Source organism: Pungitius pungitius, unplaced genomic scaffold, assembly GCF_949316345.1.
Source record: "Pungitius pungitius unplaced genomic scaffold, fPunPun2.1 scaffold_33, whole genome shotgun sequence".
Lineage (NCBI taxonomy): Eukaryota > Metazoa > Chordata > Actinopteri > Perciformes > Gasterosteidae > Pungitius > Pungitius pungitius.
The window spans coordinates 327,220-352,821 of record NW_026909866.1 but is presented as its reverse complement, the minus strand read 5'-3'; the positions used below and the strand labels follow the sequence as shown (position 1 = coordinate 352,821).

The 25,602-nt window shown below is 46.7% G+C and overlaps 67 non-coding genes across 67 annotated transcripts; 44 read left to right on the top strand and 23 right to left on the bottom strand.

The window, feature by feature from the left end:
- Window positions 1-73: 73 nt before the first annotated feature.
- On the top strand, window positions 74-146 carry trnav-aac (transfer RNA valine (anticodon AAC)). The gene has a single exon. It is a non-coding gene; the product is annotated as a tRNA-Val (tRNA).
- Window positions 147-386: 240 nt separating this feature from the next.
- On the top strand, window positions 387-459 carry trnav-aac (transfer RNA valine (anticodon AAC)). The gene has a single exon. It is a non-coding gene; the product is annotated as a tRNA-Val (tRNA).
- Window positions 460-699: 240 nt separating this feature from the next.
- trnav-aac (transfer RNA valine (anticodon AAC)) lies at window positions 700-772 on the top strand. Its single transcript has one exon. It is a non-coding gene; the product is annotated as a tRNA-Val (tRNA).
- Window positions 773-877: 105 nt separating this feature from the next.
- trnad-guc (transfer RNA aspartic acid (anticodon GUC)) lies at window positions 878-949 on the bottom strand. Its single transcript has one exon. It is a non-coding gene; the product is annotated as a tRNA-Asp (tRNA).
- Window positions 950-1,234: 285 nt separating this feature from the next.
- On the top strand, window positions 1,235-1,307 carry trnav-aac (transfer RNA valine (anticodon AAC)). Its single transcript has one exon. It is a non-coding gene; the product is annotated as a tRNA-Val (tRNA).
- Window positions 1,308-1,547: 240 nt separating this feature from the next.
- trnav-aac (transfer RNA valine (anticodon AAC)) lies at window positions 1,548-1,620 on the top strand. Its single transcript has one exon. It is a non-coding gene; the product is annotated as a tRNA-Val (tRNA).
- A 241-nt stretch (window positions 1,621-1,861) lies between these two features.
- Window positions 1,862-1,934, top strand: trnav-aac (transfer RNA valine (anticodon AAC)). Its single transcript has one exon. It is a non-coding gene; the product is annotated as a tRNA-Val (tRNA).
- Window positions 1,935-2,174: 240 nt separating this feature from the next.
- trnav-aac (transfer RNA valine (anticodon AAC)) lies at window positions 2,175-2,247 on the top strand. Its single transcript has one exon. It is a non-coding gene; the product is annotated as a tRNA-Val (tRNA).
- A 240-nt stretch (window positions 2,248-2,487) lies between these two features.
- On the top strand, window positions 2,488-2,560 carry trnav-aac (transfer RNA valine (anticodon AAC)). Its single transcript has one exon. It is a non-coding gene; the product is annotated as a tRNA-Val (tRNA).
- A 1,179-nt stretch (window positions 2,561-3,739) lies between these two features.
- Window positions 3,740-3,812, top strand: trnav-aac (transfer RNA valine (anticodon AAC)). Its single transcript has one exon. It is a non-coding gene; the product is annotated as a tRNA-Val (tRNA).
- Window positions 3,813-4,052: 240 nt separating this feature from the next.
- On the top strand, window positions 4,053-4,125 carry trnav-aac (transfer RNA valine (anticodon AAC)). Its single transcript has one exon. It is a non-coding gene; the product is annotated as a tRNA-Val (tRNA).
- A 240-nt stretch (window positions 4,126-4,365) lies between these two features.
- trnav-aac (transfer RNA valine (anticodon AAC)) lies at window positions 4,366-4,438 on the top strand. The gene has a single exon. It is a non-coding gene; the product is annotated as a tRNA-Val (tRNA).
- Window positions 4,439-4,543: 105 nt separating this feature from the next.
- Window positions 4,544-4,615, bottom strand: trnad-guc (transfer RNA aspartic acid (anticodon GUC)). The gene has a single exon. It is a non-coding gene; the product is annotated as a tRNA-Asp (tRNA).
- Window positions 4,616-4,900: 285 nt separating this feature from the next.
- trnav-aac (transfer RNA valine (anticodon AAC)) lies at window positions 4,901-4,973 on the top strand. Its single transcript has one exon. It is a non-coding gene; the product is annotated as a tRNA-Val (tRNA).
- Window positions 4,974-5,077: 104 nt separating this feature from the next.
- trnad-guc (transfer RNA aspartic acid (anticodon GUC)) lies at window positions 5,078-5,149 on the bottom strand. The gene has a single exon. It is a non-coding gene; the product is annotated as a tRNA-Asp (tRNA).
- A 393-nt stretch (window positions 5,150-5,542) lies between these two features.
- Window positions 5,543-5,615, top strand: trnav-aac (transfer RNA valine (anticodon AAC)). Its single transcript has one exon. It is a non-coding gene; the product is annotated as a tRNA-Val (tRNA).
- Window positions 5,616-6,168: 553 nt separating this feature from the next.
- trnav-aac (transfer RNA valine (anticodon AAC)) lies at window positions 6,169-6,241 on the top strand. The gene has a single exon. It is a non-coding gene; the product is annotated as a tRNA-Val (tRNA).
- A 104-nt stretch (window positions 6,242-6,345) lies between these two features.
- trnad-guc (transfer RNA aspartic acid (anticodon GUC)) lies at window positions 6,346-6,417 on the bottom strand. The gene has a single exon. It is a non-coding gene; the product is annotated as a tRNA-Asp (tRNA).
- Window positions 6,418-7,123: 706 nt separating this feature from the next.
- trnav-uac (transfer RNA valine (anticodon UAC)) lies at window positions 7,124-7,196 on the top strand. Its single transcript has one exon. It is a non-coding gene; the product is annotated as a tRNA-Val (tRNA).
- A 104-nt stretch (window positions 7,197-7,300) lies between these two features.
- On the bottom strand, window positions 7,301-7,372 carry trnad-guc (transfer RNA aspartic acid (anticodon GUC)). The gene has a single exon. It is a non-coding gene; the product is annotated as a tRNA-Asp (tRNA).
- A 598-nt stretch (window positions 7,373-7,970) lies between these two features.
- trnav-aac (transfer RNA valine (anticodon AAC)) lies at window positions 7,971-8,043 on the top strand. The gene has a single exon. It is a non-coding gene; the product is annotated as a tRNA-Val (tRNA).
- Window positions 8,044-8,147: 104 nt separating this feature from the next.
- trnad-guc (transfer RNA aspartic acid (anticodon GUC)) lies at window positions 8,148-8,219 on the bottom strand. The gene has a single exon. It is a non-coding gene; the product is annotated as a tRNA-Asp (tRNA).
- A 285-nt stretch (window positions 8,220-8,504) lies between these two features.
- On the top strand, window positions 8,505-8,577 carry trnav-aac (transfer RNA valine (anticodon AAC)). Its single transcript has one exon. It is a non-coding gene; the product is annotated as a tRNA-Val (tRNA).
- Window positions 8,578-8,681: 104 nt separating this feature from the next.
- Window positions 8,682-8,753, bottom strand: trnad-guc (transfer RNA aspartic acid (anticodon GUC)). Its single transcript has one exon. It is a non-coding gene; the product is annotated as a tRNA-Asp (tRNA).
- A 706-nt stretch (window positions 8,754-9,459) lies between these two features.
- trnav-aac (transfer RNA valine (anticodon AAC)) lies at window positions 9,460-9,532 on the top strand. Its single transcript has one exon. It is a non-coding gene; the product is annotated as a tRNA-Val (tRNA).
- A 240-nt stretch (window positions 9,533-9,772) lies between these two features.
- Window positions 9,773-9,845, top strand: trnav-aac (transfer RNA valine (anticodon AAC)). The gene has a single exon. It is a non-coding gene; the product is annotated as a tRNA-Val (tRNA).
- A 417-nt stretch (window positions 9,846-10,262) lies between these two features.
- Window positions 10,263-10,334, bottom strand: trnad-guc (transfer RNA aspartic acid (anticodon GUC)). Its single transcript has one exon. It is a non-coding gene; the product is annotated as a tRNA-Asp (tRNA).
- Window positions 10,335-10,796: 462 nt separating this feature from the next.
- Window positions 10,797-10,868, bottom strand: trnad-guc (transfer RNA aspartic acid (anticodon GUC)). The gene has a single exon. It is a non-coding gene; the product is annotated as a tRNA-Asp (tRNA).
- A 285-nt stretch (window positions 10,869-11,153) lies between these two features.
- trnav-aac (transfer RNA valine (anticodon AAC)) lies at window positions 11,154-11,226 on the top strand. The gene has a single exon. It is a non-coding gene; the product is annotated as a tRNA-Val (tRNA).
- Window positions 11,227-11,330: 104 nt separating this feature from the next.
- On the bottom strand, window positions 11,331-11,402 carry trnad-guc (transfer RNA aspartic acid (anticodon GUC)). The gene has a single exon. It is a non-coding gene; the product is annotated as a tRNA-Asp (tRNA).
- Window positions 11,403-11,687: 285 nt separating this feature from the next.
- Window positions 11,688-11,760, top strand: trnav-aac (transfer RNA valine (anticodon AAC)). Its single transcript has one exon. It is a non-coding gene; the product is annotated as a tRNA-Val (tRNA).
- A 104-nt stretch (window positions 11,761-11,864) lies between these two features.
- trnad-guc (transfer RNA aspartic acid (anticodon GUC)) lies at window positions 11,865-11,936 on the bottom strand. Its single transcript has one exon. It is a non-coding gene; the product is annotated as a tRNA-Asp (tRNA).
- A 285-nt stretch (window positions 11,937-12,221) lies between these two features.
- Window positions 12,222-12,294, top strand: trnav-aac (transfer RNA valine (anticodon AAC)). The gene has a single exon. It is a non-coding gene; the product is annotated as a tRNA-Val (tRNA).
- A 104-nt stretch (window positions 12,295-12,398) lies between these two features.
- Window positions 12,399-12,470, bottom strand: trnad-guc (transfer RNA aspartic acid (anticodon GUC)). The gene has a single exon. It is a non-coding gene; the product is annotated as a tRNA-Asp (tRNA).
- A 285-nt stretch (window positions 12,471-12,755) lies between these two features.
- On the top strand, window positions 12,756-12,828 carry trnav-aac (transfer RNA valine (anticodon AAC)). The gene has a single exon. It is a non-coding gene; the product is annotated as a tRNA-Val (tRNA).
- Window positions 12,829-12,932: 104 nt separating this feature from the next.
- trnad-guc (transfer RNA aspartic acid (anticodon GUC)) lies at window positions 12,933-13,004 on the bottom strand. The gene has a single exon. It is a non-coding gene; the product is annotated as a tRNA-Asp (tRNA).
- A 285-nt stretch (window positions 13,005-13,289) lies between these two features.
- Window positions 13,290-13,362, top strand: trnav-aac (transfer RNA valine (anticodon AAC)). Its single transcript has one exon. It is a non-coding gene; the product is annotated as a tRNA-Val (tRNA).
- A 569-nt stretch (window positions 13,363-13,931) lies between these two features.
- Window positions 13,932-14,004, top strand: trnav-aac (transfer RNA valine (anticodon AAC)). The gene has a single exon. It is a non-coding gene; the product is annotated as a tRNA-Val (tRNA).
- Window positions 14,005-14,244: 240 nt separating this feature from the next.
- On the top strand, window positions 14,245-14,317 carry trnav-aac (transfer RNA valine (anticodon AAC)). The gene has a single exon. It is a non-coding gene; the product is annotated as a tRNA-Val (tRNA).
- A 240-nt stretch (window positions 14,318-14,557) lies between these two features.
- On the top strand, window positions 14,558-14,630 carry trnav-aac (transfer RNA valine (anticodon AAC)). Its single transcript has one exon. It is a non-coding gene; the product is annotated as a tRNA-Val (tRNA).
- Window positions 14,631-15,199: 569 nt separating this feature from the next.
- Window positions 15,200-15,272, top strand: trnav-uac (transfer RNA valine (anticodon UAC)). Its single transcript has one exon. It is a non-coding gene; the product is annotated as a tRNA-Val (tRNA).
- Window positions 15,273-15,376: 104 nt separating this feature from the next.
- Window positions 15,377-15,448, bottom strand: trnad-guc (transfer RNA aspartic acid (anticodon GUC)). The gene has a single exon. It is a non-coding gene; the product is annotated as a tRNA-Asp (tRNA).
- A 462-nt stretch (window positions 15,449-15,910) lies between these two features.
- trnad-guc (transfer RNA aspartic acid (anticodon GUC)) lies at window positions 15,911-15,982 on the bottom strand. The gene has a single exon. It is a non-coding gene; the product is annotated as a tRNA-Asp (tRNA).
- A 285-nt stretch (window positions 15,983-16,267) lies between these two features.
- trnav-aac (transfer RNA valine (anticodon AAC)) lies at window positions 16,268-16,340 on the top strand. The gene has a single exon. It is a non-coding gene; the product is annotated as a tRNA-Val (tRNA).
- Window positions 16,341-16,909: 569 nt separating this feature from the next.
- On the top strand, window positions 16,910-16,982 carry trnav-aac (transfer RNA valine (anticodon AAC)). The gene has a single exon. It is a non-coding gene; the product is annotated as a tRNA-Val (tRNA).
- Window positions 16,983-17,222: 240 nt separating this feature from the next.
- On the top strand, window positions 17,223-17,295 carry trnav-aac (transfer RNA valine (anticodon AAC)). Its single transcript has one exon. It is a non-coding gene; the product is annotated as a tRNA-Val (tRNA).
- Window positions 17,296-17,712: 417 nt separating this feature from the next.
- Window positions 17,713-17,784, bottom strand: trnad-guc (transfer RNA aspartic acid (anticodon GUC)). Its single transcript has one exon. It is a non-coding gene; the product is annotated as a tRNA-Asp (tRNA).
- Window positions 17,785-18,069: 285 nt separating this feature from the next.
- On the top strand, window positions 18,070-18,142 carry trnav-uac (transfer RNA valine (anticodon UAC)). The gene has a single exon. It is a non-coding gene; the product is annotated as a tRNA-Val (tRNA).
- Window positions 18,143-18,246: 104 nt separating this feature from the next.
- Window positions 18,247-18,318, bottom strand: trnad-guc (transfer RNA aspartic acid (anticodon GUC)). Its single transcript has one exon. It is a non-coding gene; the product is annotated as a tRNA-Asp (tRNA).
- A 393-nt stretch (window positions 18,319-18,711) lies between these two features.
- trnav-aac (transfer RNA valine (anticodon AAC)) lies at window positions 18,712-18,784 on the top strand. The gene has a single exon. It is a non-coding gene; the product is annotated as a tRNA-Val (tRNA).
- A 240-nt stretch (window positions 18,785-19,024) lies between these two features.
- trnav-aac (transfer RNA valine (anticodon AAC)) lies at window positions 19,025-19,097 on the top strand. Its single transcript has one exon. It is a non-coding gene; the product is annotated as a tRNA-Val (tRNA).
- A 417-nt stretch (window positions 19,098-19,514) lies between these two features.
- trnad-guc (transfer RNA aspartic acid (anticodon GUC)) lies at window positions 19,515-19,586 on the bottom strand. Its single transcript has one exon. It is a non-coding gene; the product is annotated as a tRNA-Asp (tRNA).
- A 285-nt stretch (window positions 19,587-19,871) lies between these two features.
- trnav-uac (transfer RNA valine (anticodon UAC)) lies at window positions 19,872-19,944 on the top strand. The gene has a single exon. It is a non-coding gene; the product is annotated as a tRNA-Val (tRNA).
- Window positions 19,945-20,048: 104 nt separating this feature from the next.
- trnad-guc (transfer RNA aspartic acid (anticodon GUC)) lies at window positions 20,049-20,120 on the bottom strand. Its single transcript has one exon. It is a non-coding gene; the product is annotated as a tRNA-Asp (tRNA).
- Window positions 20,121-20,405: 285 nt separating this feature from the next.
- On the top strand, window positions 20,406-20,478 carry trnav-aac (transfer RNA valine (anticodon AAC)). The gene has a single exon. It is a non-coding gene; the product is annotated as a tRNA-Val (tRNA).
- Window positions 20,479-20,582: 104 nt separating this feature from the next.
- On the bottom strand, window positions 20,583-20,654 carry trnad-guc (transfer RNA aspartic acid (anticodon GUC)). Its single transcript has one exon. It is a non-coding gene; the product is annotated as a tRNA-Asp (tRNA).
- Window positions 20,655-21,047: 393 nt separating this feature from the next.
- On the top strand, window positions 21,048-21,120 carry trnav-aac (transfer RNA valine (anticodon AAC)). The gene has a single exon. It is a non-coding gene; the product is annotated as a tRNA-Val (tRNA).
- A 240-nt stretch (window positions 21,121-21,360) lies between these two features.
- On the top strand, window positions 21,361-21,433 carry trnav-aac (transfer RNA valine (anticodon AAC)). The gene has a single exon. It is a non-coding gene; the product is annotated as a tRNA-Val (tRNA).
- A 569-nt stretch (window positions 21,434-22,002) lies between these two features.
- trnav-aac (transfer RNA valine (anticodon AAC)) lies at window positions 22,003-22,075 on the top strand. The gene has a single exon. It is a non-coding gene; the product is annotated as a tRNA-Val (tRNA).
- A 417-nt stretch (window positions 22,076-22,492) lies between these two features.
- Window positions 22,493-22,564, bottom strand: trnad-guc (transfer RNA aspartic acid (anticodon GUC)). Its single transcript has one exon. It is a non-coding gene; the product is annotated as a tRNA-Asp (tRNA).
- A 285-nt stretch (window positions 22,565-22,849) lies between these two features.
- On the top strand, window positions 22,850-22,922 carry trnag-ucc (transfer RNA glycine (anticodon UCC)). Its single transcript has one exon. It is a non-coding gene; the product is annotated as a tRNA-Gly (tRNA).
- Window positions 22,923-23,026: 104 nt separating this feature from the next.
- trnad-guc (transfer RNA aspartic acid (anticodon GUC)) lies at window positions 23,027-23,098 on the bottom strand. The gene has a single exon. It is a non-coding gene; the product is annotated as a tRNA-Asp (tRNA).
- Window positions 23,099-23,383: 285 nt separating this feature from the next.
- Window positions 23,384-23,456, top strand: trnav-aac (transfer RNA valine (anticodon AAC)). Its single transcript has one exon. It is a non-coding gene; the product is annotated as a tRNA-Val (tRNA).
- Window positions 23,457-24,338: 882 nt separating this feature from the next.
- On the top strand, window positions 24,339-24,411 carry trnav-aac (transfer RNA valine (anticodon AAC)). Its single transcript has one exon. It is a non-coding gene; the product is annotated as a tRNA-Val (tRNA).
- Window positions 24,412-24,651: 240 nt separating this feature from the next.
- Window positions 24,652-24,724, top strand: trnav-aac (transfer RNA valine (anticodon AAC)). Its single transcript has one exon. It is a non-coding gene; the product is annotated as a tRNA-Val (tRNA).
- A 417-nt stretch (window positions 24,725-25,141) lies between these two features.
- Window positions 25,142-25,213, bottom strand: trnad-guc (transfer RNA aspartic acid (anticodon GUC)). The gene has a single exon. It is a non-coding gene; the product is annotated as a tRNA-Asp (tRNA).
- Window positions 25,214-25,498: 285 nt separating this feature from the next.
- On the top strand, window positions 25,499-25,571 carry trnav-aac (transfer RNA valine (anticodon AAC)). Its single transcript has one exon. It is a non-coding gene; the product is annotated as a tRNA-Val (tRNA).
- Window positions 25,572-25,602: the final 31 nt, after the last annotated feature.

Below are 25,602 nucleotides of genomic sequence, written 5' to 3'. Positions count from 1 at the left end.
TCTCTTCAGATCAGCCATCAGATCAAGATCTTCCACAAAGAGCAGGCATATGTTCAAAAGAAACCTAGCTGTGGTTTCCGTAGTGTAGTGGTTATCACGTTCGCCTAACACGCGAAAGGTCCCCAGTTCGAAACTGGGCGGAAACATTGACCTTTTTACCGCGCTGTCTGCAAAAGAAAATGATTCACTTGGTCAATTAAAAAAGACTACGCTTCCAGTCTGAGCATACGCTTACTGTTTGACGAAGACTCTCCCCGTCAGGGAATCGAACCCTGGTCTTCTGCGTGACAGGCAGAGATACTGTCCACTATATTCTCATCAGATCAGCCATCAGATCAAGATCTTCCGCAAAGAGCAGGCATATGTTCAAAAGAAACCTAGCTGTGGTTTCCGTAGTGTAGTGGTTATCACGTTCGCCTAACACGCGAAAGGTCCCCAGTTCGAAACTGGGCGGAAACATTGACCTTTTTCCCGCGCTGTCTGCAAAAAAAAATGATTCACTTGGTCAATTAAAAAAGACTACGCTTCCAGTCTGAGCATACGCTTACTGTTTGACGAAGACTCTCCCCGTCAGGGAATCGAACCCTGGTCTTCTGCGTGACAGGCAGAGATACTGTCCACTATATTCTCATCAGATCAGCCATCAGATCAAGATCTTCCGCAAAGAGCAGGCATATGTTCAAAAGAAACCTAGCTGTGGTTTCCGTAGTGTAGTGGTTATCACGTTCGCCTAACACGCGAAAGGTCCCCAGTTCGAAACTGGGCGGAAACATTGACCTTTTTCCCGCCATGTCTGCAGCAGAAAATCATTCACATTGTCAATTAAAAAAAGACTACGCTTCCAGTCTGAGCATAAGCTTACTGTTTGACGAAGACTCTCCCCGTCAGGGAATCGAACCCTGGTCTTCTGCGTGACAGGCAGAGATACTGTCCACTATACTAACGAGGAATCACTCTGAAATCCTTTTGCCAGATTTCTGGCCGTTGTGAAGAGAAGGTACGCACTAGAACACTTTCCCTTCCAGCGAAAATTCAGTCCTGGCTGGATTTGATCAGTCCTCAACTTCCTAGCGGAAAACCACAGCCTCGTACATGTAGGAATTGATTCTCATCCCGACCGCTTTAGAACTGACGTCAAACTGTAGCATAGTGATGAAGGTCAAGTCATGATGAAGCCATCAGATCAAGATCTTCCCGAAAGAGCAGGCATATGTTCAAAAGAAACCTAGCTGTGGTTTCCGTAGTGTAGTGGTTATCACGTTCGCCTAACACGCGAAAGGTCCCCAGTTCGAAACTGGGCGGAAACATTAACCTTTTTCCCGCCCTATCTGCAAAAGAAAATTATTCACTTGGTCAATTAAAGAAGACTACGCTTCCAGTCTGAGCATACGCTTACTGTTTGACGAAGACTCTCCCCGTCAGGGAATCGAACCCTGGTCTTCTGCGTGACAGGAAGAGATACTGTCCACTATATTCTCTTCAGATCAGCCATCAGATCAAGATCTTCCGCAAAGAGCAGGCATATGTTCAAAATAAACCTAGCTGTGGTTTCCGTAGTGTAGTGGTTATCACGTTCGCCTAACACGCGAAAGGTCCCCAGTTCGAAACTGGGCGGAAACATTGACCTTCTTCCCACCATGTCTGCAGCAGAAAATCATTCACATTGTCAATTAAAAAAAGACTACGCTTCCAGTCTGAGCATAAGCTTACTGTTTGACGAAGACTCTCCCCGTCAGGGAATCGAACCCTGGTCTTCTGCGTGACAGGCAGAGATACTGTCCACTATATTCTCATCAGATCAGCCATCAGATCAAGATCTTCCGCAAAGAGCAGGCATATGTTCAAAAGAAACCTAGCTGTGGTTTCCGTAGTGTAGTGGTTATCACGTTCGCCTAACACGCGAAAGGTCCCCAGTTCGAAACTGGGCGGAAACATTGACCTTTTTCCCGCGCTGTCTGCAAAAGAAAATGATTCACTTGGTCAATTAAAAAAGACTACGCTTCCAGTCTGAGCATACGCTTACTGTTTGACGAAGACTCTCCCCGTCAGGGAATCAAACCCTGGTCTTCTGCGTGACAGGCAGAGATACTGTCCACTATATTCTCTTCAGATCAGCCATCAGATCAAGATCTTCCACAAAGAGCAGGCATATGTTCAAAAGAAACCTAGCTGTGGTTTCCGTAGTGTAGTGGTTATCACGTTCGCCTAACACGCGAAAGGTCCCCAGTTCGAAACTGGGCGGAAACATTGACCTTTTTACCGCGCTGTCTGCAAAAGAAAATGATTCACTTGGTCAATTAAAAAAGACTACGCTTCCAGTCTGAGCATACGCTTACTGTTTGACGAAGACTCTCCCCGTCAGGGAATCGAACCCTGGTCTTCTGCGTGACAGGCAGAGATACTGTCCACTATATTCTCATCAGATCAGCCATCAGATCAAGATCTTCCGCAAAGAGCAGGCATATGTTCAAAAGAAACCTAGCTGTGGTTTCCGTAGTGTAGTGGTTATCACGTTCGCCTAACACGCGAAAGGTCCCCAGTTCGAAACTGGGCGGAAACATTGACCTTTTTCCCGCGCTGTCTGCAAAAAAAAATGATTCACTTGGTCAATTAAAAAAGACTACGCTTCCAGTCTGAGCATACGCTTACTGTTTGACGAAGACTCTCCCCGTCAGGGAATCGAACCCTGGTCTTCTGCGTGACAGGCAGAGATACTGTCCACTATATTCTCATCAGATCAGCCATCAGATCAAGATCTTCCGCAAAGAGCAGGCAAATGTTCAAAATAAACCTAGCTGTGGTTTCCGTAGTGTAGTGGTTATCACTTTCGCCTAACACGCGAAAGGTCCCCAGTTCGAAACTGGGCGGAAACATTGACCTTTTTCCCGCGCTGTCTGCAAAAGAAAATGATTCACTTGGTCAATTAAAAAAGACTACGCTTCCAGTCTGAGCATACGCTTACTGTTTGACGAAGACTCTCCCCGTCAGGGAATCGAACCCTGGTCTTCTGCGTGACAGGCAGAGATACTGTCCACTATATTCTCATCAGATCAGCCATCAGATCAAGATCTTCCGCAAAGAGCAGGCATATGTTCAAAATAAACCTAGCTGTGGTTTCCGTAGTGTAGTGGTTATCACGTTTGCCTAACACGCGAAAGGTCCCCAGTTCGAAACTGGGCGGAAACATTGACCTTTTTCCTGCGCTGTCTGCAAAAGAAAATGATTCACTTGGTCAATTAAAAAAGACTACGCTTCCAGTCTGAGCATACGCTTACTGTTTGACGAAGACTCTCCCCGTCAGGGAATCGAACCCTGGTCTTCTGCGTGACAGGCAGAGATACTGTCCACTATATTCTCATCAGATCAGCCATCAGATCAAGATCTTCCGCAAAGAGCAGGCATATGTTCAAAATAAACCTAGCTGTGGTTTCCGTAGTGTAGTGGTTATCACGTTTGCCTAACACGCGAAAGGTCCCCAGTTCGAAACTGGGCGGAAACATTGACCTTTTTCCTGCGCTGTCTGCAAAAGAAAATGATTCACTTGGTCAATTAAAAAAGACTACGCTTCCAGTCTGAGCATACGCTTACTGTTTGACGAAGACTCTCCCCGTCAGGGAATCGAACCCTGGTCTTCTGCGTGACAGGCAGAGATACTGTCCACTATATTCTCATCAGATCAGCCATCAGATCAAGATCTTCCGCAAAGAGCAGGCATATGTTCAAAAGAAACCTAGCTGTGGTTTCCGTAGTGTAGTGGTTATCACGTTCGCCTAACACGCGAAAGGTCCCCAGTTCGAAACTGGGCGGAAACATTGACCTTTTTCCCGCGCTGTCTGCAAAAGAAAATGATTCACTTGGTCAATTAAAAAAGACTACGCTTCCAGTCTGAGCATACGCTTACTGTTTGACGAAGACTCTCCCCGTCAGGGAATCGAACCCTGGTCTTCTGCGTGACAGGCAGAGATACTGTCCACTATATTCTCTTCAGATCAGCCATCTGATCAAGATCTTCCGCAAAGAGCAGGCATATGTTCAAAAGAAACCTAGCTGTGGTTTCCGTAGTGTAGTGGTTATCACGTTCGCCTAACACGCGAAAGGTCCCCAGTTCGAAACTGGGCGGAAACATTGACCTTTTTCCCGCGCTGTCTGCAAAAGAAAATGATTCACTTGGTCAATTAAAAAAGACTACGCTTCCAGTCTGAGCATACGCTTACTGTTTGACGAAGACTCTCCCCGTCAGGGAATCGAACCCTGGTCTTCTGCGTGACAGGCAGAGATACTGTCCACTATATTCTCATCAGATCAGCCATCAGATCAAGATCTTCCGCAAAGAGCAGGCATATGTTCAAAAGAAACCTAGCTGTGGTTTCCGTAGTGTAGTGGTTATCACGTTCGCCTAACACGCGAAAGGTCCCCAGTTCGAAACTGGGCGGAAACATTGACCTTTTTCCCGCCATGTCTGCAGCAGAAAATCATTCACATTGTCAATTAAAAAAAGACTACGCTTCCAGTCTGAGCATAAGCTTACTGTTTGACGAAGACTCTCCCCGTCAGGGAATCGAACCCTGGTCTTCTGCGTGACAGGCAGAGATACTGTCCACTATACTAACGAGGAATCACTCTGAAATCCTTTTGCCAGATTTCTGGCCGTTGTGAAGAGAAGGTACGCACTTGAACACTTTCCCTTCCAGCGAAAATTCAGTCCTGGCTGGATTTGATCAGTCCTCAACTTCCTAGCGGAAAACCACAGCCTCGTACATGTAGGAATTGATTCTCATCCCGACCGCTTTAGAACTGACGTCAAACTGTAGCATAGTGATGAAGGTCAAGTCATGATGAAGCCATCAGATCAAGATCTTCCCCAAAGAGCAGGCATATGTTCAAAAGAAACCTAGCTGTGGTTTCCGTAGTGTAGTGGTTATCACGTTCGCCTAACACGCGAAAGGTCCCCAGTTCGAAACTGGGCGGAAACATTAACCTTTTTCCCGCCCTGTCTGCAAAAGAAAATTATTCACTTGGTCAATTAAAGAAGACTACGCTTCCAGTCTGAGCATACGCTTACTGTTTGACGAAGACTCTCCCCGTCAGGGAATCGAACCCTGGTCTTCTGCGTGACAGGCAGAGATACTGTCCACTATACTAACGAGGAATCACTCTGAAATCCTTATGCCAGATTTCTGGCCGTTGTGAAGAGAAGGTACGCACTTGAACACTTTCCCTTCCGGCGAAAATTCCGTAGTGTAGTGGTTATCACGTTCGCCTAACACGCGAAAGGTCCCCAGTTCAAAACTGGGCGGAAACATTGACCTTTTTCCCGCCCTGTCTGCAAAAGAAAATGATTCACTTGGTCAATTAAAAAAGACCACGCTTCCAGTCTGAGCATACGCTTACTGTTTGACGAAGACTCTCCCCGTCAGGGAATCGAACCCTGGTCTTCTGCGTGACAGGCAGAGATACTGTCCACTATGTTCTCATCAGATCAGCCATCAGATCAAGATCTTCCGCAAAGAGCAGGCATATGTTCAAAAGAAACCTAGCTGTGGTTTCCGTAGTGTAGTGGTTATCACGTTCGCCTAACACGCGAAAGGTCCCCAGTTCGAAACTGGGCGGAAACATTGACCTTTTTCCCGCGCTGTCTGCAAAAGAAAATGATTCACTTGGTCAATTAAAAAAGACTACGCTTCCAGTCTGAGCATACGCTTACTGTTTGACGAAGACTCTCCCCGTCAGGGAATCGAACCCTGGTCTTCTGCGTGACAGGCAGAGATACTGTCCACTATATTCTCATCAGATCAGCCATCAGATCAAGATCTTCCGCAAAGAGCAGGCATATGTTCAAAATAAACCTAGCTGTGGTTTCCGTAGTGTAGTGGTTATCACGTTTGCCTAACACGCGAAAGGTCCCCAGTTCGAAACTGGGCGGAAACATTGACCTTATTCCTCCGCTGTCTGCAAAAGAAAATGATTCACTTGGTCAATTAAAAAAGACTACGCTTCCAGTCTGAGCATACGCTTACTGTTTGACGAAGACTCTCCCCGTCAGGGAATCGAACCCTGGTCTTCTGCGTGACAGGCAGAGATACTGTCCACTATATTCTCATCAGATCAGCCATCAGATCAAGATCTTCCGCAAAGAGCAGGCATATGTTCAAAAGAAACCTAGCTGTGGTTTCCGTAGTGTAGTGGTTATCACGTTCGCCTAACACGCGAAAGGTCCCCAGTTCGAAACTGGGCGGAAACATTAACCTTTTTCCCGCCCTGTCTGCAAAAGAAAATTATTCACTTGGTCAATTAAAGAAGACTACGCTTCCAGTCTGAGCATACGCTTACTGTTTGACGAAGACTCTCCCCGTCAGGGAATCGAACCCTGGTCTTCTGCGTGACAGGCAGAGATACTGTCCACTATACTAACGAGGAATCACTCTGAAATCCTTATGCCAGATTTCTGGCCGTTGTGAAGAGAAGGTACGCACTTGAACACTTTCCCTTCCGGCGAAAATTCCGTAGTGTAGTGGTTATCACGTTCGCCTAACACGCGAAAGGTCCCCAGTTCAAAACTGGGCGGAAACATTGACCTTTTTCCCGCCCTGTCTGCAAAAGAAAATGATTCACTTGGTCAATTAAAAAAGACCACGCTTCCAGTCTGAGCATACGCTTACTGTTTGACGAAGACTCTCCCCGTCAGGGAATCGAACCCTGGTCTTCTGCGTGACAGGCAGAGATACTGTCCACTATGTTCTCATCAGATCAGCCATCAGATCAAGATCTTCCGCAAAGAGCAGGCATATGTTCAAAAGAAACCTAGCTGTGGTTTCCGTAGTGTAGTGGTTATCACGTTTGCCTAACACGCGAAAGGTCCCCAGTTCGAAACTGGGCGGAAACATTGACCTTTTTCCTGCGCTGTCTGCAAAAGAAAATGATTCACTTGGTCAATTAAAAAAGACTACGCTTCCAGTCTGAGCATACGCTTACTGTTTGACGAAGACTCTCCCCGTCAGGGAATCGAACCCTGGTCTTCTGCGTGACAGGCAGAGATACTGTCCACTATATTCTCATCAGATCAGCCATCAGATCAAGATCTTCCGCAAAGAGCAGGCATATGTTCAAAAGAAACCTAGCTGTGGTTTCCGTAGTGTAGTGGTTATCACGTTTGCCTTACACGCGAAAGGTCCCCAGTTCGAACCTGGGCGGAAACATTGACCTTTTTCCCGCCCTGTCTGCAAAAGAAAATTATTCACTTGGTCAATTAAAAAAGACTACGCTTCCAGTCTGACTATACGCTTACTGTTTGACGAAGACTCTCCCCGTCAGGGAATCGAACCCTGGTCTTCTGCATGACAGGCAGAGATACTGTCCACTATACTAACGAGGAATCACTCTGAAATCCTTATGCCAGATTTCTGGCCGTGGTGAAGAGAAGGTACGCACTTGAACACTTTCCCTTCCGGCGAAAATTCAGTCCTGGCTGGGTTTGATCAGTCCTCAACTTCCTAGCGGAAAACCACAGCCTCGTACATGTAGGAATTGATTCTCATCCCGACCGCTTTAGAACTGACGTCAAACTGTAGCATAGTGATGAAGGTCAAGTCATGATGAAGCCATCAGATCAAGATCTTCCGCAAAGAGCAGGCATATGTTCAAAAGAAACCTAGCCGTGGTTTCCGTAGTGTAGTGGTTATCACGTTCGCCTAACACGCGAAAGGTCCCCAGTTCAAAACTGGGCGGAAACATTGACCCTTTTCCCGCCCTGTCTGCAAAAGAAAATGATTCACTTGGTCAATTAAAAAAGACCACGCTTCCAGTCTGAGCATACGCTTACTGTTTGACGAAGACTCTCCCCGTCAGGGAATCGAACCCTGGTCTTCTGCGTGACAGGCAGAGATACTGTCCACTATATTCTCATCAGATCAGCCATCAGATCAAGATCTTCCGCAAAGAGCAGGCATATGTTCAAAAGAAACCTAGCTGTGGTTTCCGTAGTGTAGTGGTTATCACGTTCGCCTAACACGCGAAAGGTCCCCAGTTCGAAACTGGGCGGAAACATTGACCTTTTTCCCGCGCTGTCTGCAAAAGAAAATGATTCACTTGGTCAATTAAAAAAGACTACGCTTCCAGTCTGAGCATACGCTTACTGTTTGACGAAGACTCTCCCCGTCAGGGAATCGAACCCTGGTCTTCTGCGTGACAGGCAGAGATACTGTCCACTATACTAACGAGGAATCACTCTGAAATCCTTATGCCAGATTTCTGGCCGTTGTGAAGAGAAGGTACGCACTTGAACACTTTCCCTTCCGGCGAAAATTCAGTCCTGGCTGGGTTTGATCAGTCCTCAACTTCCTAGCGGAAAACCACAGCCTGGTACATGTAGGAATTGATTCTCATCCCGACCGCTTTAGAACTGACGTCAAACTGTAGCATAGTGATGAAGGTCAAGTCATGATGAAGCCATCAGATCAAGATCTTCCCCAAAGAGCAGGCATATGTTCAAAAGAAACCTAGCTGTGGTTTCCGTAGTGTAGTGGTTATCACGTTCGCCTAACACGCGAAAGGTCCCCAGTTCGAAACTGGGCGGAAACATTAACCTTTTTCCCGCCCTGTCTGCAAAAGAAAATTATTCACTTGGTCAATTAAAAAAGACTACGCTTCCAGTCTGAGCATACGCTTACTGTTTGACGAAGACTCTCCCCGTCAGGGAATCGAACCCTGGTCTTCTGCGTGACAGGCAGAGATACTGTCCACTATACTAACGAGGAATCACTCTGAAATCCTTATGCCAGATTTCTGGCCGTTGTGAAGAGAAGGTACGCACTTGAACACTTTCCCTTCCGGCGAAAATTCCGTAGTGTAGTGGTTATCACGTTCGCCTAACACGCGAAAGGTCCCCAGTTCGAAACTGGGCGGAAACATTGACCTTTTTCCCGCCCTGTCTGCAAAAGAAAATGATTCACTTGGTCAATTAAAAAAGACCACGCTTCCAGTCTGAGCATACGCTTACTGTTTGACGAAGACTCTCCCCGTCATGGAATCGAACCCTGGTCTTCTGCGTGACAGGCAGAGATACTGTCCACTATATTCTCATCAGATCAGCCATCAGATCAAGATCTTCCGCAAAGAGCAGGCATATGTTCAAAAGAACCCTAGCCGTGGTTTCCGTAGTGTAGTGGTTATCACGTTCGCCTAACACGCGAAAGGTCCCCAGTTCTAAACTGGGCGGAAACATTGACCTTTTTCCCGCCCTGTCTGCAAAAGAAAATGATTAACTTGGTCAATTAAAAAAGACTACGCTTCCAGTCTGAGCATACGCTTACTGTTTGACGAAGACTCTCCCCGTCAGGGAATCGAACCCTGGTCTTCTGCGTGACAGGCAGAGATACTGTCCACTATATTCTCATCAGATCAGCCATCAGATCAAGATCTTCCGCAAAGAGCAGGCATATGTTCAAAAGAAACCTAGCCGTGGTTTCCGTAGTGTAGTGGTTATCACGTTCGCCTAACACGCGAAAGGTCCCCAGTTCGAAACTGGGCGGAAACATTGACCTTTTTCCCGCCCTGTCTGCAAAAGAAAATGATTAACTTGGTCAATTAAAAAAGACTACGCTTCCAGTCTGAGCATACGCTTACTGTTTGACGAAGACTCTACCCGTCAGGGAATCGAACCCTGGTCTTCTGCGTGACAGGCAGAGATACTGTCCACTATATTCTCTTCAGATCAGCCATCAGATCAAGATCTTCCGCAAAGAGCAGGCATATGTTCAAAAGAAACCTAGCTGTGGTTTCCGTAGTGTAGTGGTTATCACGTTCGCCTAACAAGCGAAAGGTCCCCAGTTCGAAACTGGGCGGAAACATTGACCTTTTTCCCGCGCTGTCTGCAAAAGAAAATGATTCACTTGGTCAATTAAAAAAGACTACGCTTCCAGTCTGAGCATACGCTTACTGTTTGACGAAGACTCTCCCCGTCAGGGAATCGAACCCTGTTCTTCTGCGTGACAGGCAGAGATACTGTCCACTATATTCTCATCAGATCAGCCATCAGATCAAGATCTTCCGCAAAGAGCAGGCATATGTTCAAAAGAAACCTAGCCTTGGTTTCCGTAGTGTAGTGGTTATTACGTTCGCCTAACACGCGAAAGGTCCCCAGTTCAAAACTGGGCGGAAACATTGACCTTTTTCCCGCCCTGTCTGCAAAAGAAAATGATTCACTTGGTCAATTAAAAAAGACTACGCTTCCAGTCTGAGCATACGCTTACTGTTTGACGAAGACTCTCCCCGTCAGGGAATCGAACCCTGGTCTTCTGCGTGACAGGCAGAGATACTGTCCACTATACTAACGAGGAATCACTCTGAAATCCTTATGCCAGATTTCTGGCCGTTGTGAAGAGAAGGTACGCACTTGAACACTTTCCCTTCCGGCGAAAATTCAGTCCTGGCTGGGTTTGATCAGTCCTCAACTTCCTAGCGGAAAACCACAGCCTCGTACATGTAGGAATTGATTCTCATCCCGACCGCTTTAGAACTGACGTCAAACTGTAGAATAGTGATGAAGGTCAAGTCATGATGAAGCCATCAGATCAAGATCTTCCCCAAAGAGCAGGCATATGTTCAAAAGAAACCTAGCTGTGGTTTCCGTAGTGTAATGGTTATCACGTTCGCCTAACACGCGAAAGGTCCCCAGTTCGAAACTGGGCGGAAACATTAACCTTTTTCCCGCCCTGTCTGCAAAAGAAAATGATTCACTTGGTCAATTAAAAAAGACTACGCTTCCAGTCTGAGCATACGCTTACTGTTTGACGAAGACTCTCCCCGTCAGGGAATCGAACCCTGGTCTTCTGCGTGACAGGCAGAGATACTGTCCACTATACTAACGAGGAATCACTCTGAAATCCTTATGCCAGATTTCTGGCCGTTGTGAAGAGAAGGTACGCACTTGAACACTTTCCCTTCCGGCGAAAATTCAGTCCTGGCTGGGTTTGATCAGTCCTCAACTTCCTAGCGGAAAACCACAGCCTCGTACATGTAGGAATTGATTCTCATCCCGACCGCTTTAGAACTGACGTCAAACTGTAGAATAGTGATGAAGGTCAAGTCATGATGAAGCCATCAGATCAAGATCTTCCCCAAAGAGCAGGCATATGTTCAAAAGAAACCTAGCTGTGGTTTCCGTAGTGTAGTGGTTATCACGTTCGCCTAACACGCGAAAGGTCCCCAGTTCGAAACTGGGCGGAAACATTAACCTTTTTCCCGCCCTGTCTGCAAAAGAAAATGATTCACTTGGTCAATTAAAAAAGACTACGCTTCCAGTCTGAGCATACGCTTACTGTTTGACGAAGACTCTCCCCGTCAGGGAATCGAACCCTGGTCTTCTGCGTGACAGGCAGAGATACTGTCCACTATACTAACGAGGAATCACTCTGAAATCCTTATGCCAGATTTCTGGCCGTTGTGAAGAGAAGGTACGCACTTGAACACTTTCCCTTCCGGCGAAAATTCAGTCCTGGCTGGGTTTGATCAGTCCTCAACTTCCTAGCGGAAAACCACAGCCTCGTACATGTAGGAATTGATTCTCATCCCGACCGCTTTAGAACTGACGTCAAACTGTAGAATAGTGATGAAGGTCAAGTCATGATGAAGCCATCAGATCAAGATCTTCCCCAAAGAGCAGGCATATGTTCAAAAGAAACCTAGCTGTGGTTTCCGTAGTGTAGTGGTTATCACGTTCGCCTAACACGCGAAAGGTCCCCAGTTCGAAACTGGGCGGAAACATTAACCTTTTTCCCGCCCTGTCTGCAAAAGAAAATTATTCACTTGGTCAATTAAAAAAGACTACGCTTCCAGTCTGAGCATACGCTTACTGTTTGACGAAGACTCTCCCCGTCAGGGAATCGAACCCTGGTCTTCTGCGTGACAGGCAGAGATACTGTCCACTATACTAACGAGGAATCACTCTGAAATCCTTATGCCAGATTTCTGGCCGTTGTGAAGAGAAGGTACGCACTTGAACACTTTCCCTTCCGGCGAAAATTCAGTCCTGGCTGGGTTTGATCAGTCCTCAACTTCCTAGCGGAAAACCACAGCCTCGTACATGTAGGAATTGATTCTCATCCCGACCGCTTTAGAACTGACGTCAAACTGTAGAATAGTGATGAAGGTCAAGTCATGATGAAGCCATCAGATCAAGATCTTCCCCAAAGAGCAGGCATATGTTCAAAAGAAACCTAGCTGTGGTTTCCGTAGTGTAGTGGTTATCACGTTCGCCTAACACGCGAAAGGTCCCCAGTTCGAAACTGGGCGGAAACATTAACCTTTTTCCCGCCCTGTCTGCAAAAGAAAATTATTCACTTGGTCAATTAAAAAAGACTACGCTTCCAGTCTGAGCATACGCTTACTGTTTGACGAAGACTCTCCCCGTCAGGGAATCGAACCCTGGTCTTCTGCGTGACAGGCAGAGATACTGTCCACTATACTAACGAGGAATCACTCTGAAATCCTTATGCCAGATTTCTGGCCGTTGTGAAGAGAAGGTACGCACTTGAACACTTTCCCTTCCGGCGAAAATTCAGTCCTGGCTGGGTTTGATCAGTCCTCAACTTCCTAGCGGAAAACCACAGCCTCGTACATGTAGGAATTGATTCTCATCCCGACCGCTTTAGAACTGACGTCAAACTGTAGAATAGTGATGAAGGTCAAGTCATGATGAAGCCATCAGATCAAGATCTTCCCCAAAGAGCAGGCATATGTTCAAAAGAAACCTAGCTGTGGTTTCCGTAGTGTAGTGGTTATCACGTTCGCCTAACACGCGAAAGGTCCCCAGTTCGAAACTGGGCGGAAACATTGACCTTTTTCCCGCGCTGTCTGCAAAAGAAAATGATTCACTTGGTCAATTAAAAAAGACTACGCTTCCAGTCTGAGCATACGCTTACTGTTTGACGAAGACTCTCCCCGTCAGGGAATCGAACCCTGGTCTTCTGCGTGACAGGCAGAGATACTGTCCACTATACTAACGAGGAATCACTCTGAAATCCTTATGCCAGATTTCTGGCCGTTGTGAAGAGAAGGTACGCACTTGAACACTTTCCCTTCCGGCGAAAATTCAGTCCTGGCTGGGTTTGATCAGTCCTCAACTTCCTAGCGGAAAACCACAGCCTCGTACATGTAGGAATTGATTCTCATCCCGACCGCTTTAGAACTGACGTCAAACTGTAGCATAGTGATGAAGGTCAAGTCATGATGAAGCCATCAGATCAAGATCTTCCCCAAAGAGCAGGCATATGTTCAAAAGAAACCTAGCTGTGGTTTCCGTAGTGTAGTGGTTATCACGTTCGCCTAACACGCGAAAGGTCCCCAGTTCGAAACTGGGCGGAAACATTAACCTTTTTCCCGCCCTGTCTGCAAAAGAAAATTATTCACTTGGTCAATTAAAAAAGACTACGCTTCCAGTCTGAGCATACGCTTACTGTTTGACGAAGACTCTCCCCGTCAGGGAATCAAACCCTGGTCTTCTGCGTGACAGGCAGAGATACTGTCCACTATACTAACGAGGAATCACTCTGAAATCCTTATGCCAGATTTCTGGCCGTTGTGAAGAGAAGGTACGCACTTGAACACTTTCCCTTCCGGCGAAAATTCCGTAGTGTAGTGGTTATCACGTTCGCCTAACACGCGAAAGGTCCCCAGTTCGAAACTGGGCGGAAACATTGACCTTTTTCCCGCCCTGTCTGCAAAAGAAAATGATTCACTTGGTCAATTAAAAAAGACCACGCTTCCAGTCTGAGCATACGCTTACTGTTTGACGAAGACTCTCCCCGTCAGGGAATCGAACCCTGGTCTTCTGCGTGACAGGCAGAGATACTGTCCACTATATTCTCATCAGATCAGCCATCAGATCAAGATCTTCCGCAAAGAGCAGGCATATGTTCAAAAGAAACCTAGCCGTGGTTTCCGTAGTGTAGTGGTTATCACGTTCGCCTAACACGCGAAAGGTCCCCAGTTCGAAACTGGGCGGAAACATTGACCTTTTTCCCGCCCTGTCTGCAAAAGAAAATGATTACCTTGGTCAATTAAAAAAGACTACGCTTCCAGTCTGAGCATACGCTTACTGTTTGACGAAGACTCTCCCCGTCAGGGAATCGAACCCTGGTCTTCTGCGTGACAGGCAGAGATACTGTCCACTATATTCTCATCAGATCAGCCATCAGATCAAGATCTTCCGCAAAGAGCAGGCATATGTTCAAAAGAAACCTAGCCGTGGTTTCCGTAGTGTAGTGGTTATCACGTTCGCCTAACACGCGAAAGGTCCCCAGTTCGAAACTGGGCGGAAACATTGACCTTTTTCCCGCCCTGTCTGCAAAAGAAAATGATTAACTTGGTCAATTAAAAAAGACTACGCTTCCAGTCTGAGCATACGCTTACTGTTTGACGAAGACTCTACCCGTCAGGGAATCGAACCCTGGTCTTCTGCGTGACAGGCAGAGATACTGTCCACTATATTCTCTTCAGATCAGCCATCAGATCAAGATCTTCCGCAAAGAGCAGGCATATGTTCAAAAGAAACCTAGCTGTGGTTTCCGTAGTGTAGTGGTTATCACGTTCGCCTAACACGCGAAAGGTCCCCAGTTCGAAACTGGGCGGAAACATTGACCTTTTTCCCGCGCTGTCTGCAAAAGAAAATGATTCACTTGGTCAATTAAAAAAGACTACGCTTCCAGTCTGAGCATACGCTTACTGTTTGACGAAGACTCTCCCCGTCAGGGAATCGAACCATGGTCTTCTGCGTGACAGGCAGAGATACTGTCCACTATACTAACGAGGAATCACTCTGAAATCCTTATGCCAGATTTCTGGCCGTTGTGAAGAGAAGGTACGCACTTGAACACTTTCCCTTCCGGCGAAAATTCCGTAGTGTAGTGGTTATCACGTTCGCCTAACACGCGAAAGGTCCCCAGTTCAAAACTGGGCGGAAACATTGACCTTTTTCCCGCCCTGTCTGCAAAAGAAAATGATTCACTTGGTCAATTAAAAAAGACCACGCTTCCAGTCTGAGCATACGCTTACTGTTTGACGAAGACTCTACCCGTCAGGGAATCGAACCCTGGTCTTCTGCGTGACAGGCAGAGATACTGTCCACTATATTCTCTTCAGATCAGCCATCAGATCAAGATCTTCCGCAAAGAGCAGGCATATGTTCAAAAGAAACCTAGCCTTGGTTTCCGTAGTGTAGTGGTTATCACGTTCGCCTTACACGCGAAAGGTCCCCAGTTCAAAACTGGGCGGAAACATTGACCTTTTTCCCGCCCTGTCTGCAAAAGAAAATGATTCACTTGGTCAATTAAAAAAGACTACGCTTCCAGTCTGAGCATACGCTTACTGTTTGACGAAGACTCTCCCCGTCAGGGAATCGAACCCTGGTCTTCTGCGTGACAGGCAGAGATACTGTCCACTATACTAACGAGGAATCACTCTGAAATCCTTATGCCAGATTTCTGGCCGTTGTGAAGAGAAGGTACGCACTTGAACACTTTCCCTTCCGGCGAAAATTCAGTCCTGGCTGGGTTTGATCAGTCCTCAACTTCCTAGCGGAAAACCACAGCCTCGTACATGTAGGAATTGATTCTCATCCCGACCGCTTTAGAACTGACGTCAAACTGTAGAATAGTGATGAAGGTCAAGTCATGATGAAGCCATCAGATCAAGATCTTCCCCAAAGAGCAGGCATATGTTCAAAAGAAACCTAGCTGTGGTTTCCGTAGTGTAGTGGTTATCACGTTCGCCTAACACGCGAAAGGTCCCCAGTTCGAAACTGGGTGGAAACATTAACCTTTTTCCCGCCCTGTCTGCAAAAGAAAATGATTCACTTGGTCAATTAAAAAAGACTACGCTTCCAGTCTGAGCATACGCTTACTGTTTGACGAAGACTCTCCCCGTCAGGGAATCGAACCCTGGTCTTCTGCGTGACAGGCAGAGATACTGTCCACTATACTAACGAGGAATCACTCTGAAATCCTTATGCCAGATTTCTGGCCGTTGTGAAGAGAAGGTACGCACTTGAACACTTTCCCTTCCGGCGAAAATTCAGTCCTGGCTGGGTTTGATCAGTCCTCAACTTCCTAGCGGAAAACCACAGCCTCGTACATGTAGGAATTGATTCTCATCCCGACCGCTTTAGAACTGACGTCAAACTGTAGCATAGTGATGAAGGTCAAGTCATGATGAAGCCATCAGATCAAGATCTTCCCCAAAGAGCAGGCATATGTTCAAAAGAAACCTAGCTGTGGTTTCCGTAGTGTAGTGGTTATCACGTTCGCCTAACACGCGAAAGGTCCCCAGTTCGAAACTGGGCGGAAACATTAACCTTTTTCCCGCCCTGTCTGCAAAAGAAAATTATTCACTTGGTCAATTAAAAAAGACTACGCTTCCAGTCTGAGCATACGCTTACTGTTTGACGAAGACTCTCCCCGTCAGGGAATCAAACCCTGGTCTTCTGCGTGACAGGCAGAGATACTGTCCACTATACTAACGAGGAATCACTCTGAAATCCTTATGCCAGATTTCTGGCCGTTGTGAAGAGAAGGTACGCACTTGAACACTTTCCCTTCCGGCGAAAATTCCGTAGTGTAGTGGTTATCACGTTCGCCTAACACGCGAAAGGTCCCCAGTTCGAAACTGGGCGGAAACATTGACCTTTTTCCCGCCCTGTCTGCAAAAGAAAATGATTCACTTGGTCAATTAAAAAAGACCACGCTTCCAGTCTGAGCATACGCTTACTGTTTGACGAAGACTCTCCCCGTCAGGGAATCGAACCCTGGTCTTCTGCGTGACAGGCAGAGATACTGTCCACTATATTCTCATCAGATCAGCCATCAGATCAAGATCTTCCGCAAAGAGCAGGCATATGTTCAAAAGAAACCTAGCCGTGGTTTCCGTAGTGTAGTGGTTATCACGTTCGCCTAACACGCGAAAGGTCCCCAGTTCGAAACTGGGCGGAAACATTGACCTTTTTCCCGCCCTGTCTGCAAAAGAAAATGATTAACTTGGTCAATTAAAAAAGACTACGCTTCCAGTCTGAGCATACGCTTACTGTTTGACGAAGACTCTCCCCGTCAGGGAATCGAACCCTGGTCTTCTGCGTGACAGGCAGAGATACTGTCCACTATATTCTCATCAGATCAGCCATCAGATCAAGATCTTCCGCAAAGAGCAGGCATATGTTCAAAAGAAACCTAGCCGTGGTTTCCGTAGTGTAGTGGTTATCACGTTCGCCTAACACGCGAAAGGTCCCCAGTTCGAAACTGGGCGGAAACATTGACCTTTTTCCCGCCCTGTCTGCAAAAGAAAATGATTAACTTGGTCAATTAAAAAAGACTACGCTTCCAGTCTGAGCATACGCTTACTGTTTGACGAAGACTCTACCCGTCAGGGAATCGAACCCTGGTCTTCTGCGTGACAGGCAGAGATACTGTCCACTATATTCTCTTCAGATCAGCCATCAGATCAAGATCTTCCGCAAAGAGCAGGCATATGTTCAAAAGAAACCTAGCTGTGGTTTCCGTAGTGTAGTGGTTATCACGTTCGCCTAACACGCGAAAGGTCCCCAGTTCAAAACTGGGCGGAAACATTGACCTTTTTCCCGCCCTGTCTGCAAAAGAAAATGATTCACTTGGTCAATTAAAAAAGACTACGCTTCCAGTCTGAGCATACGCTTACTGTTTGACGAAGACTCTCCCCGTCAGGGAATCGAACCCTGGTCTTCTGCGTGACAGGCAGAGATACTGTCCACTATACTAACGAGGAATCACTCTGAAATCCTTATGCCAGATTTCTGGCCGTTGTGAAGAGAAGGTACGCACTTGAACACTTTCCCTTCCGGCGAAAATTCAGTCCTGGCTGGGTTTGATCAGTCCTCAACTTCCTAGCGGAAAACCACAGCCTCGTACATGTAGGAATTGATTCTCATCCCGACCGCTTTAGAACTGACGTCAAACTGTAGAATAGTGATGAAGGTCAAGTCATGATGAAGCCATCAGATCAAGATCTTCCCCAAAGAGCAGGCATATGTTCAAAAGAAACCTAGCTGTGGTTTCCGTAGTGTAGTGGTTATCACGTTCGCCTTACACGCGAAAGGTCCCCAGTTCGAAACTGGGCGGAAACATTAACCTTTCTCCTGCCCTGTCTGCAAAAGAAAATTATTCACTTGGTCAATTAAAAAAGACTACGCTTCCAGTCTGAGCATACGCTTACTGTTTGACGAAGACTCTCCCCGTCAGGGAATCGAACCCTGGTCTTCTGCGTGACAGGCAGAGATACTGTCCACTATACTAACGAGGAATCACTCTGAAATCCTTATGCCAGATTTCTGGCCGTTGTGAAGAGAAGGTACGCACTTGAACACTTTCCCTTCCGGCGAAAATTCCGTAGTGTAGTGGTTATCACGTTCGCCTAACACGCGAAAGGTCCCCAGTTCGAAACTGGGCGGAAACATTGACCTTTTTCCCGCCCTGTCTGCAAAAGAAAATGATTCACTTGGTCAATTAAAAAAGACCACGCTTCCAGTCTGAGCATACGCTTACTGTTTGACGAAGACTCTCCCCGTCAGGGAATCGAACCCTGGTCTTCTGCGTGACAGGCAGAGATACTGTCCACTATATTCTCATCAGATCAGCCATCAGATCAAGATCTTCCGCAAAGAGCAGGCATATGTTCAAAAGAAACCTAGCCGTGGTTTCCGTAGTGTAGTGGTTATCACGTTCGCCTAACACGCGAAAGGTCCCCAGTTCGAAACTGGGCGGAAACATTGACCTTTTTCCCGCCCTGTCTGCAAAAGAAAATGATTAACTTGGTCAATTAAAAAAGACTACGCTTCCAGTCTGAGCATACGCTTACTGTTTGACGAAGACTCTCCCCGTCAGGGAATCGAACCCTGGTCTTCTGCGTGACAGGCAGAGATACTGTCCACTATATTCTCATCAGATCAGCCATCAGATCAAGATCTTCCGCAAAGAGCAGGCATATGTTCAAAAGAAACCTAGCCGTGGTTTCCGTAGTGTAGTGGTTATCACGTTCGCCTAACACGCGAAAGGTCCCCAGTTCGAAACTGGGCGGAAACATTGACCTTTTTCCCGCCCTGTCTGCAAAAGAAAATGATTAACTTGGTCAATTAAAAAAGACTACGCTTCCAGTCTGAGCATACGCTTACTGTTTGACGAAGACTCTACCCGTCAGGGAATCGAACCCTGGTCTTCTGCGTGACAGGCAGAGATACTGTCCACTATATTCTCTTCAGATCAGCCATCAGATCAAGATCTTCCGCAAAGAGCAGGCATATGTTCAAAAGAAACCTAGCTGTGGTTTCCGTAGTGTAGTGGTTATCACGTTCGCCTAACACGCGAAAGGTCCCCAGTTCAAAACTGGGCGGAAACATTGACCTTTTTCCCGCCCTGTCTGCAAAAGAAAATGATTCACTTGGTCAATTAAAAAAGACTACGCTTCCAGTCTGAGCATACGCTTACTGTTTGACGAAGACTCTCCCCGTCAGGGAATCGAACCCTGGTCTTCTGCGTGACAGGCAGAGATACTGTCCACTATACTAACGAGGAATCACTCTGAAATCCTTATGCCAGATTTCTGGCCGTTGTGAAGAGAAGGTACGCACTTGAACACTTTCCCTTCCGGCGAAAATTCAGTCCTGGCTGGGTTTGATCAGTCCTCAACTTCCTAGCGGAAAACCACAGCCTCGTACATGTAGGAATTGATTCTCATCCCGACCGCTTTAGAACTGACGTCAAACTGTAGAATAGTGATGAAGGTCAAGTCATGATGAAGCCATCAGATCAAGATCTTCCCCAAAGAGCAGGCATATGTTCAAAAGAAACCTAGCTGTGGTTTCCGTAGTGTAGTGGTTATCACGTTCGCCTTACACGCGAAAGGTCCCCAGTTCGAAACTGGGCGGAAACATTAACCTTTCTCCTGCCCTGTCTGCAAAAGAAAATTATTCACTTGGTCAATTAAAAAAGACTACGCTTCCAGTCTGAGCATACGCTTACTGTTTGACGAAGACTCTCCCCGTCAGGGAATCGAACCCTGGTCTTCTGCGTGACAGGCAGAGATACTGTCCACTATACTAACGAGGAATCACTCTGAAATCCTTATGCCAGATTTCTGGCCGTTGTGAAGAGAAGGTACGCACTTGAACACTTTCCCTTCCGGCGAAAATTCAGTCCTGGCTGGGTTTGATCAGTCCTCAACTTCCTAGCGGAAAACCACAGCCTCGTACATGTAGGAATTGATTCTCATCCCGACCGCTTTAGAACTGACGTCAAACTGTAGAATAGTGATGAAGGTCAAGTCATGATGAAGCCATCAGATCAAGATCTTCCCCAAAGAGCAGGCATATGTTCAAAAGAAACCTAGCTGTGGTTTCCGTAGTGTAGTGGTTATCACGTTCGCCTAACACGCGAAAGGTCCCCAGTTCGAAACTGGGCGGAAACATTAACCTTTTTCCCGCCCTGTCTGCAAAAGAAAATTATTCACTTGGTCAATTAAAAAAGACTACGCTTCCAGTCTGAGCATACGCTTACTGTTTGACGAAGACTCTCCCCGTCAGGGAATCGAACCCTGGTCTTCTGCGTGACAGGCAGAGATACTGTCCACTATACTAACGAGGAATCACTCTGAAATCCTTATGCCAGATTTCTGGCCGTTGTGAAGAGAAGGTACGCACTTGAACACTTTCCCTTCCGGCGAAAATTCCGTAGTGTAGTGGTTATCACGTTCGCCTAACACGCGAAAGGTCCCCAGTTCAAAACTGGGCGGAAACATTGACCTTTTTCCCGCCCTGTCTGCAAAAGAAAATGATTCACTTGGTCAATTAAAAAAGACCACGCTTCCAGTCTGAGCATACGCTTACTGTTTGACGAAGACTCTCCCCGTCAGGGAATCGAACCCTGGTCTTCTGCGTGACAGGCAGAGATACTGTCCACTATATTCTCATCAGATCAGCCATCAGATCAAGATCTTCCGCAAAGAGCAGGCATATGTTCAAAAGAAACCTAGCCGTGGTTTCCGTAGTGTAGTGGTTATCACGTTCGCCTAACACGCGAAAGGTCCCCAGTTCGAAACTGGGCGGAAACATTGACCTTTTTCCCGCCCTGTCTGCAAAAGAAAATGATTAACTTGGTCAATTAAAAAAGACTACGCTTCCAGTCTGAGCATACGCTTACTGTTTGACGAAGACTCTACCCGTCAGGGAATCGAACCCTGGTCTTCTGCGTGACAGGCAGAGATACTGTCCACTATATTCTCTTCAGATCAGCCATCAGATCAAGATCTTCCGCAAAGAGCAGGCATATGTTCAAAAGAAACCTAGCTGTGGTTTCCGTAGTGTAGTGGTTATCACGTTCGCCTAACACGCGAAAGGTCCCCAGTTCGAAACTGGGCGGAAACATTGACCTTTTTCCCGCGCTGTCTGCAAAAGAAAATGATTCACTTGGTCAATTAAAAAAGACTACGCTTCCAGTCTGAGCATACGCTTACTGTTTGACGAAGACTCTCCCCGTCAGGGAATCGAACCATGGTCTTCTGCGTGACAGGCAGAGATACTGTCCACTATACTAACGAGGAATCACTCTGAAATCCTTATGCCAGATTTCTGGCCGTTGTGAAGAGAAGGTACGCACTTGAACACTTTCCCTTCCGGCGAAAATTCCGTAGTGTAGTGGTTATCACGTTCGCCTAACACGCGAAAGGTCCCCAGTTCAAAACTGGGCGGAAACATTGACCTTTTTCCCGCCCTGTCTGCAAAAGAAAATGATTCACTTGGTCAATTAAAAAAGACCACGCTTCCAGTCTGAGCATACGCTTACTGTTTGACGAAGACTCTCCCCGTCAGGGAATCGAACCCTGGTCTTCTGCGTGACAGGCAGAGATACTGTCCACTATATTCTCATCAGATCAGCTATCAGATCAAGATCTTCCGCAAAGAGCAGGCATATGTTCAAAAGAAACCTAGCCGTGGTTTCCGTAGTGTAGTGGTTATCACGTTCGCCTAACACGCGAAAGGTCCCCAGTTCGAAACTGGGCGGAAACATTGACCTTTTTCCCGCGCTGTCTGCAAAAGAAAATGATTCATTTGGTCAATTAAAAAAGACTACGCTTCCAGTCGGAGCATACGCTTACTGTTTGACGAAGACTCTCCCCGTCAGGGAATCGAACCCTGGTCTTCTGCGTGACAGGCAGAGATACTGTCCACTATATTCTCATCAGATCAGCCATCAGATCAAGATCTTCCGCAAAGAGCAGGCATATGTTCAAAAGAAACCTAGCCTTGGTTTCCGTAGTGTAGTGGTTATTACGTTCGCCTAACACGCGAAAGGTCCCCAGTTCAAAACTGGGCGGAAACATTGACCTTTTTCCCGCCCTGTCTGCAAAAGAAAATGATTCACTTGGTCAATTAAAAAAGACTACGCTTCCAGTCTGAGCATACGCTTACTGTTTGACGAAGACTCTCCCCGTCAGGGAATCGAACCCTGGTCTTCTGCGTGACAGGCAGAGATACTGTCCACTATACTAACGAGGAATCACTCTGAAATCCTTATGCCAGATTTCTGGCCGTTGTGAAGAGAAGGTACGCACTTGAACACTTTCCCTTCCGGCGAAAATTCAGTCCTGGCTGGGTTTGATCAGTCCTCAACTTCCTAGCGGAAAACCACAGCCTCGTACATGTAGGAATTGATTCTCATCCCGACCGCTTTAGAACTGACGTCAAACTGTAGAATAGTGATGAAGGTCAAGTCATGATGAAGCCATCAGATCAAGATCTTCCCCAAAGAGCAGGCATATGTTCAAAAGAAACCTAGCTGTGGTTTCCGTAGTGTAGTGGTTATCACGTTCGCCTTCCACGCGAAAGGTCCCCAGTTCGAAACTGGGCGGAAACATTAACCTTTTTCCCGCCCTGTCTGCAAAAGAAAATTATTCACTTGGTCAATTAAAAAAGACTACGCTTCCAGTCTGAGCATACGCTTACTGTTTGACGAAGACTCTCCCCGTCAGGGAATCGAACCCTGGTCTTCTGCGTGACAGGCAGAGATACTGTCCACTATACTAACGAGGAATCACTCTGAAATCCTTATGCCAGATTTCTGGCCGTTGTGAAGAGAAGGTACGCACTTGAACACTTTCCCTTCCGGCGAAAATTCAGTCCTGGCTGGGTTTGATCAGTCCTCAACTTCCTAGCGGAAAACCACAGCCTCGTACATGTAGGAATTGATTCTCATCCCGACCGCTTTAGAACTGACGTCAAACTGTAGCATAGTGATGAAGGTCAAGTCATGATGAAGCCATCAGATCAAGATCTTCCCCAAAGAGCAGGCATATGTTCAAAAGAAACCTAGCTGTGGTTTCCGTAGTGTAGTGGTTATCACGTTCGCCTAACACGCGAAAGGTCCCCAGTTCGAAACTGGGCGGAAACATTAACCTTTTTCCCGCCCTGTCTGCAAAAGAAAATTATTCACTTGGTCAATTAAAAAAGACTACGCTTCCAGTCTGAGCATACGCTTACTGTTTGACGAAGACTCTCCCCGTCAGGGAATCAAACCCTGGTCTTCTGCGTGACAGGCAGAGATACTGTCCACTATACTAACGAGGAATCACTCTGAAATCCTTATGCCAGATTTCTGGCCGTTGTGAAGAGAAGGTACGCACTTGAACACTTTCCCTTCCGGCGAAAATTCCGTAGTGTAGTGGTTATCACGTTCGCCTAACACGCGAAAGGTCCCCAGTTCGAAACTGGGCGGAAACATTGACCTTTTTCCCGCCCTGTCTGCAAAAGAAAATGATTCACTTGGTCAATTAAAAAAGACCACGCTTCCAGTCTGAGCATACGCTTACTGTTTGACGAAGACTCTCCCCGTCAGGGAATCGAACCCTGGTCTTCTGCGTGACAGGCAGAGATACTGTCCACTATATTCTCATCAGATCAGCCATCAGATCAAGATCTTCCGCAAAGAGCAGGCATATGTTCAAAAGAAACCTAGCCGTGATTTCCGTAGTGTAGTGGTTATCACGTTCGCCTAACACGCGAAAGGTCCCCAGTTCGAAACTGGGCGGAAACATTGACCTTTTTCCCGCCCTGTCTGCAAAAGAAAATGATTAACTTGGTCAATTAAAAAAGACTACGCTTCCAGTCTGAGCATACGCTTACTGTTTGACGAAGACTCTCCCCGTCAGGGAATCGAACCCTGGTCTTCTGCGTGACAGGCAGAGATACTGTCCACTATATTCTCATCAGATCAGCCATCAGATCAAGATCTTCCGCAAAGAGCAGGCATATGTTCAAAAGAAACCTAGCCGTGGTTTCCGTAGTGTAGTGGTTATCACGTTCGCCTAACACGCGAAAGGTCCCCAGTTCGAAACTGGGCGGAAACATTGACCTTTTTCCCGCCCTGTCTGCAAAAGAAAATGATTAACTTGGTCAATTAAAAAAGACTACGCTTCCAGTCTGAGCATACGCTTACTGTTTGACGAAGACTCTACCCGTCAGGGAATCGAACCCTGGTCTTCTGCGTGACAGGCAGAGATACTGTCCACTATATTCTCTTCAGATCAGCCATCAGATCAAGATCTTCCGCAAAGAGCAGGCATATGTTCAAAAGAAACCTAGCTGTGGTTTCCGTAGTGTAGTGGTTATCACGTTCGCCTAACAAGCGAAAGGTCCCCAGTTCGAAACTGGGCGGAAACATTGACCTTTTTCCCGCGCTGTCTGCAAAAGAAAATGATTCACTTGGTCAATTAAAAAAGACTACGCTTCCAGTCTGAGCATACGCTTACTGTTTGACGAAGACTCTCCCCGTCAGGGAATCGAACCCTGTTCTTCTGCGTGACAGGCAGAGATACTGTCCACTATATTCTCATCAGATCAGCCATCAGATCAAGATCTTCCGCAAAGAGCAGGCATATGTTCAAAAGAAACCTAGCCTTGGTTTCCGTAGTGTAGTGGTTATTACGTTCGCCTAACACGCGAAAGGTCCCCAGTTCAAAACTGGGCGGAAACATTGACCTTTTTCCCGCCCTGTCTGCAAAAGAAAATGATTCACTTGGTCAATTAAAAAAGACTACGCTTCCAGTCTGAGCATACGCTTACTGTTTGACGAAGACTCTCCCCGTCAGGGAATCGAACCCTGGTCTTCTGCGTGACAGGCAGAGATACTGTCCACTATACTAACGAGGAATCACTCTGAAATCCTTATGCCAGATTTCTGGCGGTTGTGAAGAGAAGGTACGCACTTGAACACTTTCCCTTCCGGCGAAAATTCAGTCCTGGCTGGGTTTGATCAGTCCTCAACTTCCTAGCGGAAAACCACAGCCTCGTACATGTAGGAATTGATTCTCATCCCGACCGCTTTAGAACTGACGTCAAACTGTAGAATAGTGATGAAGGTCAAGTCATGATGAAGCCATCAGATCAAGATCTTCCCCAAAGAGCAGGCATATGTTCAAAAGAAACCTAGCTGTGGTTTCCGTAGTGTAGTGGTTATCACGTTCGCCTAACACGCGAAAGGTCCCCAGTTCGAAACTGGGCGGAAACATTAACCTTTTTCCCGCCCTGTCTGCAAAAGA